The following is a 10,785-nucleotide window of genomic DNA, read 5'->3' on the forward strand; positions in this document are numbered from 1 at the left end:
TCTCTTATACCATTCGACTCAGTTCGTCGAGATCGTAAAATGTCTGTATGTGTGTGTATGTATGTATGGATGCATGTATGTGGCAAACAATCTCACCGGTTTTTCTCTGAGGTGGCTGGACCGATTTGTACAAATTGTCTCAAATGAAAGGTACAGCCTTACCATCGGTCGCTATTGATTTTTTTATTGATCCGACTTTCGGTTCTGGAGTTACGTGTTGAAGAGTACTTATACTGCATACACATTTTTTTGTAACTAAAAAATTGTAACGTGCCTGGCCTCTGAGACCCGGTTGCCTTTTTGAGGGTTAAGAGTGCAGTTTATAAAAAGATAACATTATGAGAAACATAACTCTATATTTTATTTACGTGTGAATTACTGGCATACGGAGTATTTCAACAATTTAATTCCATACCTTCATCCGTCAGTCGGTGAAACAAAACGTTTGAAATATCCTTTGTTGTATTTTACGATGAAGCAGTTTAATTCAACAATAACAATATGCAATTGTGTCTGGACTAAAACAAGCGTTACAAGCTGAGACAAGCGTTTCAAGCTTTAGCTCAGGTAGGCTTTTAAAGTTTTGTGCTAGACTGAAACTGACAGTATCAAACCAACAGCGTTGGATTATTGTTTTCAATAAAAATTTAGTTCGCCCAAATATTAACTAGACGAAACCAAAAACTCAACTAATTGTTTAGTTGAAATTGTGATGAATCGGTTTTCCGTGCTGCGTTTATTCGTTGTTAACAGGTCGACAGATTTCATATATTAAATGCGCAGCAGATTTCCTACTTGTCTTAAAGGACATGCTGAATAGAGTCACAAGGTGGCAGCTAAAATGGCTGCCGTCGTTTCTGCTTCTTCTTTTTATTTCATCGTCAAAATCAAAACATTGCATTGGCGCGCAAGACAAAATCGTTTGTAACTTAAATGTAAAAATCTCAGATTGCTTAGAAATTGTATCTCTGTATGTAACCATGTTAGCTTATGCAGATGAATAGATTCTCTTCACGGAATTTTGATTCGTTTGGGAAATTTATACCTTTTTATTTTTCAAAACAAATGAAACACGAGGCGCAAATCAATTATTTTGCATTTACGTTAATAAAGATCGCTATTTCACTGAATATGAAAAACCAGCTTTATAAAAGTATAGCTCAAACCTTGGTTAGCAACTTTGTCGAAGACAGTAACTTGCTACGAGTTTTCAAAAAATAGTTATAACGATTTTAAAACTTATGGTAAAATCCAAATGCAGAAATTTATTACTTTTTCCAACACTGCCGGTGCACCACCGACATCGACATTAAAACCTTAAAGTAATGAGAATATATTCATCGCAGAGACCTTGTACCTTTGAATGAAATGTTCACAATGAATTGCTGTATAACATAGATGGAGTCAGAAAATGAAAAGCAGAGAGGGGGGCTTGTGTACTCCCCAGTCCCTTTTTTAGATTGTTTCGTATAAGACAAAGAAGCATTACGTCCTTGTAAATGTCAACGACTGAACTTTCTTAATTTTTTAATAGACGCAAATATGAATCATATTACAATCTTTGTTGTGGGAAATAATATTTACAAAATTTAGGATTTACACCTACAAATTTATGTGTTGTTTTTGCTTGAGGCACTCAGGTCTGGAAATCCCGTTGGGTTGGGTACATTTCTGGTTAGCCAATATCACCTCTGTTTAGCGTGAACCTAACTCAATTTCATCAAAAAACGCTTGTTTGAAGTAACTATCCTGGTTTCGTTCCTAGATTCTCAAAAGAAAACGTCAATAGAAACAATTCCGAGACTTAAATTCTCTCTCTGAATGGCTAAGTAATAGGATTTTAAAATATGTGAAACTTGTAAACCGTTGTACCATTTTAAATGATATAACAGTAGAGGCCTTAAATAGTAGCACTCAAAACGTAAGATTAATTTTTAATTCGGCGGTAGAAACCTGCGTTGAAGATGTGATCCTTATTTTATACTAAACTATCTAAAAAGGGACTGGGGAGTACACAAGCCCCCTACCCCTCTGCTTTTCATTTTCTGACTACGTCTATGTTATAAAGCAATTCATTCTAAACATTTCATTCAAAGGAACCAGGTGTCTGCGATGAATATATTCTCATTTATTTAAGTTTAAAGTATCGGTGTCGTGGTGTACTGACAGTGTTGGAAGAAATAATGAATTTCTGCATTTGGATTGAACCATAAGTTTTAAAATCTTTATAACATTTTTTTTGAAAACTCGTAGCTAGTTACCGTCTTCGACAAAGTTATTAACCAAGGTTTGAATTATAGTTTTATAAAGCTGGTTTTTTCAAATTGAATGAAATAGCGATCTTTATTAACGTAAATGCAAAATAATTGATTTCCCCATATAAAATCCCATACAAACTTTGAATGCAATGCGCAAACCCGGGGAGCAAGCGACCGCTCCCAAACTTTGCACAGGCATTTGGGACCACAAAAGGAACTCAAAAAGTGCTGTGCTGAAAAATGTCATATTCGAGCCACTCTAATACTCAGGGTTTGTTGTGGCAGGTTGGGATTTTCGATCGTGCGCATGTCTTTCATTTAAAACCGCGATTAGTTGCAGTCCGACACCGCCAGTTGGATGATCATCGACACTTTTTCTGCGCGTGACATGTTTTCGGTACACATCGGGCAAAGTGGAACACTCTCGATCAGTGTTGTAGAAGAACCATCATCCAGAAACGCGAAAGTTTTCATTCCACTTCCGGTCTGTGAAGCGTAATCGGGACAATTCTGAAGGCTTGCTTCGAACAGTGATAGACAGGCATGCACAAGAACGGTGCTGAATCGTGTTCTATTCTTGTGTACTGGCTCATAATGTGTCAGAGCTAAGTTCATTAAGCTAGTACTTGTGCTGATTTTCGATGAGTTAGACTTAGCAGGTAGCACGAGCACCGATGAGCGAGAGCTCTCGTTGGCACGGTGATAGCTAGTACCCTGCACTGAGCTATAGCTCAGCTATAGTGAAGTTGTAAAAAAATACAATGCGTTAGTGTGAGTAACAATGCTTGTATCGTTTTTTCAGCATCTTGTCGCACATTTACCAACGCATATTTCTTGCCTATTCTTTCGTTCCACAGCTTACTCTACAGTGCCTTTCTAGCTCATCGGGCGGGCAAGCTTACCGTGTTAGTTCATTGAGCTAACTCGTGCTAGCTCACCGAACTAGCTCTTGCCAGCTTACCGAGCCAGCTCATGGTGCTAACTCATCTTGCTAGCTCTTCGAATCCTGCAGCTCGAGCATGCATGTTACCTAGCACGAGTTGTTCCAGTGCTTATTGTTTTTGGTTCGTTCAAAGCGGCCGCTCAGCTCGTGTTAGGCTGCTTCATGCATCCCTGGCGATGGATATGATTTTCAGCGTTCACTAATCTATCGTGGATACTCCTCCTTGCATTAGTTCCTTGGAGTGATGGACTTTGTACAGTAGGGGGTGGCGGCGATAATGACATCCGTCTACACTACATCTTGAGCGATCGCAATCTTTTGGGCGATGGTCCACACTGTCGTTAGGTATGTTTTGTGTTTCGCACCTTGTTGTTTGTTTTGCTCACATATTTTTACCATTCTGGAATAGAGTGTAACATGACTAGCATTCCTCACTACCTCGGACCTAAATTCCCCGAAGTCCTGCAAGTTCACCTGCGTAACCTCTCGTTCGTATGCAGCCCAATCAAGCCTCACATACAGCGGTAGTTTGTCGACCAGTTCGATTAGAAACGATAGGTTTGAGAGGTGAGCGCGTTTATTGGCTGTCTACAAGTGAACGCACACACTTTGAATTGCTCTCCGAATCAGGGATTCACACTTCTCTGCTTTCGGTAGAGGGACAGATCGTACTTTCGCCAAAAGTAGGTTTATCAATACTCCAGGACGACTGTATAGCAAACGAAGCATTTCGATGATGTGAGGGACAGATTCTGGGAGGAGTAAAAGCCTGCGACCGGTTTCTAAAGCCGGACCATTTAGGCATCTTTGCAGAGGAATGAAGTTTTCCGCGGGACTGTATCCACAGGCAAGAGTTGTGATAAACTTACTACAGCGAAGACCCGTTTTTATCAGCCCCTTGGCTTAGTTTGGGTTGAAAACATGAAAACAATAACAAAACATATTTGTTTATTTCTTTTCAATAAACCGAAGGTGTAATCATGTTGTTCTGCAATCCCAAAACATAATCTTATAATCCTGGCTGATTGCCAAAACTAGGTAAAAAACCGATAAAATCGGGGGCTGATAAAAACGAGTCTTCTATGTATCATTGACCAATTAGTAGTAGGATTTTCGGAGATAGGTGGCGCGGCATTTCTTGTCTCACAATCCATTGCATAATGAGCGAATTGTTGTATATTGGGAATGTCAGACGGTCCAGGAATCAGAATCAGAATATATTGGCTCAAATGGCAAGTTCCCCGTACATAGTCGGGGATTTGTGCCCATCTTCACTAAGGTTCTCATCTTCACTAAGGCAAGGCAGGATTTTAATCTTGGTTCTCATTGGTATCGATACCATCGGTCTCAACTGCAAGAATTAGCAAGAGTTTATCTGATGCCCGTGGAGTTTTAACCATGTTTGGAGTACTCGAAGGCAATGACTTCTGAACCAGCAGATGTGGCTTCGTTTGAGTGAAACGTTGCGGTTGTCCGAATAGCAGTGGTTGTAATATAGTTGGATTTCCTTTCGACAACCGCTGTTTCATAGGCGGTAATTTTGGTGTCGTCAACTCTGGGCACTGGTGTTGATTTCTGCTTGTCCGCTACCATTCGTTTCGACAGCGGTGGCTTCGGACTGTGTTTCGGCATCGTGCCCTTGTCGTGTGACTGATTCGTTTCACTTGCTCTACTAGATTGGATACCATCGGGCAGAGCGGCTACTTGTTGATCCTCCACACCTGTAGCGCCATCTTCTTGCTCTGATTGAACCCATTCTAGAGTTCGCGTACGCCTTTTTGCTTCTCCCGCGGGTGAGATCATCTTCTGCATCGGTTTGCAGCTTCTCTTCGCATCACGCATCTCATTCAGCTTGGATAGCTGTATGGTAAGTGATCTTCTTTTTGTAATAGCGGTGGTGCTTTTGGACTTGACATTGGTAGCTGCTATACAATTACGTTATGACCGGTGATGACCTGGTGACGCTGGAGCATTGCTGATGCCACCACTTTAGGCAATCTTCACACTGCACGAGGTCACACCAAGCATCTAGATGGTAACATTTCATACAATTGTAGCCTTTATCACTGATGATTTATTAGCCATTGGGCTACCGTGATTCAATACGCCAGTGTTAAGCGAGGTTATGCGATGATTTTCTTGAAGAAATTGTTCCGGGGTCGAATTAAACGCAGAGTTCTGTCGGCTGTTGGACACTGCTTCAAGCTGCATATTTATTAAGATGATTAAATCATTTAAGCATCATAACTCACAACCGTTTTTTGAGTAATCAGTGCGAAACTTCTAATCTCCGACAACAATAAACCTTCGCAGAACGCTCTTTGGGCCTATTAATAAAGTAAATTCAATTCAAATTCTCGTCGTTGTACTGTATTTTAAAATTTCTTAGTAGTTATAATAATGGATCGAATTGTGCCCGATTCGTAACAGTACTACAATTTCGCAAATTATTATCAACGTCACGTGACGCGTACGGCATATTGTACGGTATTGGTGTACCCGATGGTATGCTAGAAATCAAGAGGTTTTCAGGAAGGGAATCATCACCTAAAACAAAATACTCGCCTGGTCAGGAACTTGGTTATTCTACCAGGTAGCTAGGCTAGGTTTTTACCAACAAATTTTCACCCTAGCGAGAAATTTTGGTTTTTACCAAATTTTCCTCCTTAGGGTGAAATATAGCATAGTAGGTTAAGGGCGCTGGCTGGGTTCATGTAGCTTTGAATCTAAACTCGTCTAGGTCTGTCGGCAAATTTTGAAGGATCTGGCAAGTAAATGTGGATGCTAGGGTACATGGGAATCGAAGGAAACGAGTTGGTTGACGAGCTGGCTCTCAGTCTATAGGTGCCAGGTATCTGCTACGCCGCCATGATTTCTATGCCAACATCTAAAACGTCGCGTTAGGGTCGATCCACAATAAACAGAATCAATTTCATTCGACATAATTTTGTGATAGTCGAATTCGTTTAATTTATTGGTGCACCATGGTGTAAAGTTTTTGTTATTCACCGACATGTCCAAAACAATACATTTCTTCCAATGTCATTCAAATGTCTACAAATTGAGTCATGCCGTACGGTATCTGACAAGTGAAAATCGAGCTTCGAGCAAAACAAGCAGAACAATTTGAACTGTCAGTGGGGCCCATAATTTGTGTGCCTGCTGAGATGTTGACTTATGTCAGTTCAATACAAATGGGATAGGGTGCCATATACGTGATAGGTGCTGACTCATGCGTTCTTACGGTTTATTTGATACTCAAAGAAGAAGACTAGAGAATTCCTTGCGTTTCCTAAACCTGAGCTATAAATAGGCCATTACTGTATCCGAAGAGTCAAGTTAGGAAAGGTACAAGATAGTACTTGCAGGAAATGCCATCAAGCGGAGGAAATTTTCAACACATACTATGAAAATGCCCAGTTTCCGCTAGAACCAGAATGACCTCAAAATGTTTGGTATAGGATTCCCAGATTCTGAAAAGATCAGGGACCCTAAAGTTATTTAGTGTCTAGGTGGAAACTTTTGTGAGAATGGGGCCCCCGAGCGATCTCTTCTTTAGGAACCTTAAGGAGGTAAATGATTTAGCATTGCCCAATGCGTACCTCGGGGATTCACAATAGTTTCCGCCCGTCTACTTAACATCATTAGTAAGGCTTTAGACTTTTTCTTCTGGGCAGAACTCGTCCCACCTGTCAAATCGGTAAATCTAGCAAAAGCTAAACGGTCTTCCGGTTGGCTTCAGCTGAAACTCTAGCTCAAATGACATAACCGATTCCGACTTGGCCAGAATTCCGAATCGCTTTCCGGCTGGATTTTACTGGGATTCTTTTAATATCTCAACCGATCTGAGGAGGGAATCGAAGATTCCTTTACAAAACGATTGGAATCGTTTGTACATTGGAGTGCTTGAACATTTATTTACTTTTTATTTTATTTATTAACTGTAATTGTAATTGCAGTAATTGAAAGTGTCCTTCATGCACTTGATCATTGAATCAGAGTGTGAATAAGAGTGGGTCCAAATTACTTCCTTTAGAAACACCCGAGTTGTTCAAAAATGGGGCAGAGAACACATCCATTTTTTACTACAAGTTGGCGATCTCTCAGATACGATTCGACCGAACGAATCAGATCGAAAGACATTCCATGCACTTCAGCCGTACCAGACATATTTCGTGGTCAACTCTGTCTAATGCTGGTTTTCTGTCAGTATATACCCTGTCGATATGAGCACCAGTGTCCATAATACGTAACCAGAATGGAACGAGATTCGTAAAGGTTTTTGGGCTAAATCTATGTTGATCAGGAGAAATGTAACATTGGCAGGATGCAGAGAGCACATCGTTCATTATGATCTCTAAACCACACAGGCATATAACAATGTAATTCCTCTGTAATTTTCCCGATCTCCTTTTTTGAATACAGGAAACATAACTGAACTTTTCCAGCTGGAAGCATAAAGACACCGCTCAAAGGAACTGTTGAATAGAGTTGGCAACGATGAAATTAATACATCAGCGCATTTCTTGAAAACACATGAAGGTATACCGTCAAGCCCAGGAGTGACTGAATATTTTAGCTTGCTGATTTCTGCTATAACTTGCCGTTTTTGTAACAGTGAAACTTCTCAAAGGACAAATATTTAATGGAGTGTCTCTGCAAGCGTGCACAATTTGATTAGAAGATGAAATAGTTTCATTGAATGCGGTTTTAAAATGAGTGGCGAATAGGTCACACTTCTACGAAGCCAGACTAGCAGTTTGGTCCTCCACAGTGGCGGATCCAGAGGGAGGGTCCTGGGGGTCCGGACCCCCTCCGAAATTTTTTAATTTGTTAAGAAATCTTAAAATAATTTCTATTTTAAATTCGTTCTAAGCTCAAAATAATTCTAAATCTGATTTAACCACCAAAACTTATTTGAGGTTATTAGATATTACGTATTATACACTGAACATTTCAAAATCAAAATTTCAGACCCCCTCCGAATTTTTTTTCTGGATCCGCCCCTGGTCCTCCAAAAACAGATCAGTATGCAATCCGTTCTCCTTCCCCTTAGACTTCACGAATTTCCTAAATTGTCGGGGATCATTGTGCAAATTTGCTTGTGTTCTAATGGAATAGCGTTTATACAAGAAAAGGTTATAGGATCGACAATTATTACTTTCTATTACAAAACGAAATTTGGCAAAAAGACAGCGTCAACGGCAATACAGTCGAAGTGCGTTAGATCTGAGTAATTTAAGATTTCATAGATGTGCATTACCCCACGGTGGATTACGAGCTGGCCTACGCAGAGGAGCATGATAAGCCAGGAGAGCATTAATCACGGCAGTGAAATATTCAACGGCAAAGTCAATATATTCCACATGTTCAAGTAAATGCCAATCTGTATGATGTAGTGCTGATGCAAGTCCCAAGAAATCAGCCATGCAAGTCTCATGAAAGCCAAGACCAAGATCATTCGGGATATCCTAACAAATAACAGGTTTCGACAGACAGATAATAACTTCTATGAGAGAATGATATGCATCAATCACAGAAATAGAGTCAGCAGAGCTAACAGTCGGCTAGTGCTGTCTCACTCAATCGTTACTTCCAAGGCAAGAGAAAGCATCAACCAATTGGACATGGTTGTTTGCACTGACTAGATCACTCTTATCGTCTGGTGGTAAATAAATTACTCCAATGCTGACAAAACGGTCAGCTAGCTTCAGTTCAACGAACAGTTGTTCAAACGAAACGTCAACAGGTGATGGATCGACAAAGCTATTCAATGCAGTAGATACGGTGATGAGTACGCCACCTCCATGTTACTTACGACCAGGCATTGTAATTCTCTCTCACTCACGCGAGAAGTAGCTTATCCGATGTCCAACTTTTCCGAGATAAGATGAGTCGCAAAATTCTCCGTCTCCACAAATAGCGTGAGAATGATTTTCCGGATAAAATTTATTTGACTTTTTCCTTCTCACCGGAGAAGGTAATAAAATTTTAATTTCGTGAAAATCAATTAAAACTTCAAAAAATACACTTAATTACAAAGAAAAGCGGCAAAGAAGTATGATAGACTTGTTTTATCGTGTTTTGGAATAACGACAGCAAAGCAGGGAACTCAAAAAGGATACCGTGATAAACTCATTCACTCATTCTCCGGCTGTTTTATTTATCCGGAGAAATAACACGTTGTATTTATCCGCAGAAGTTGTGTGAGTGCCAATAACTTTTCGTGCGAAAATGTGAGTTTTTATTGTCGCAGTAGCAAATTATCCGGGCGCATTTACTCATATGAGCGATAAATGCAATGCCTGCTTACGACTGTTTATAAAACTGCAATCGTTTCTATTAACCGCATATGTATCGCCAAAATGCTAACGAAAATAAATCCTATCATCTAATCAGGCCTCCGTGCGAACAATTATGTCATTATGTTATTATTCAATTTTTCCATATGAATTCATTGAATGATGCGGTATACGATACGAACTGACGGAAACAGTGTATTGTCCCCTTAATGTTCCCGGAGCCCAGACAGCCATGCCCAAATGTCAAGGGACTTTTCGGAAATCAATGTTGTCATCACAGTTCATATTAAAACCATCCACTTTTTTACGATTTCCATTTGTTAGTAACTTATAAACTTTATTTCTCTATCATAAAATTAGTTTAACAAAACCATGTCACTTTTGTGTTTTGTACAGCAACAAAAAAGTGAACACATTACTTCACATCTCGAAAATATTCTCCAACTCCTTCCAACCACATACTCTCAAATTTAGAAAATTGGTTTTACCTACGTATAAAATCAAACGGGTCCTCTTTTGTTCTGCTTTACAGTAGACTTGTTCAACGAAAACATTACTCTTGTTATCTTGTGTTGTTGTGTGTCTGTTTTACATATGGGCTTAGTTATTAAACTTGAAATACACCTCACTTTCCGTTACAGCTGGGTGATGTGTATTTGCTTCTATACATCTTCAATTAAAAAAGTATTTTCACGTTTCTCGGTTTTGCGTTATTATTTTTTTTGTTTCTACTGTTTTTCCCTCTCCCTCGTTTTCATATTTTACCACGAACTTTAGAATTGCTTGATAACAGAACTGATCTGCTGCTTATGGCTGTGTGAGTACGAGGGCGTATTTTATGTGTGGTTTGGTTTCAATTGAGGAAAATCCGAAACAAAAAATTGCAATACATTTTTTCGCTATGAATTTGACAGGAAACCAATGCATGAAATGTGTTGACGACCTATGGGTTCTGATCCGGGGGTTGATGATTTCGTTTTATTCTTGATTTTGTTTAAGTTCCTTCATTCACTGGTTTTAGCTAATTTCTAACGCCTTCGGTCACTCGTTTTTATCTCAATAATTTAAAATCTATTAATTTGATTTATTTAACTATTTTTGTTTCATTTTTAATAAATACCACTTTTCCCTTGGATTCCTTCCTTTGATTTAATATAAAACGATTATATAGTTATTTTTCCACTTTATACATTCTATTTATTCTGTTTCTGATTCATTTCGGAACATTTTCTGTGTGTGTGAGATTCGCTATGCCTAAATGCATCATATGTTTTAAAAACAT

Source organism: Topomyia yanbarensis, chromosome 1 (genome assembly GCF_030247195.1).
Source record: "Topomyia yanbarensis strain Yona2022 chromosome 1, ASM3024719v1, whole genome shotgun sequence".
Lineage (NCBI taxonomy): Eukaryota > Metazoa > Arthropoda > Insecta > Diptera > Culicidae > Topomyia > Topomyia yanbarensis.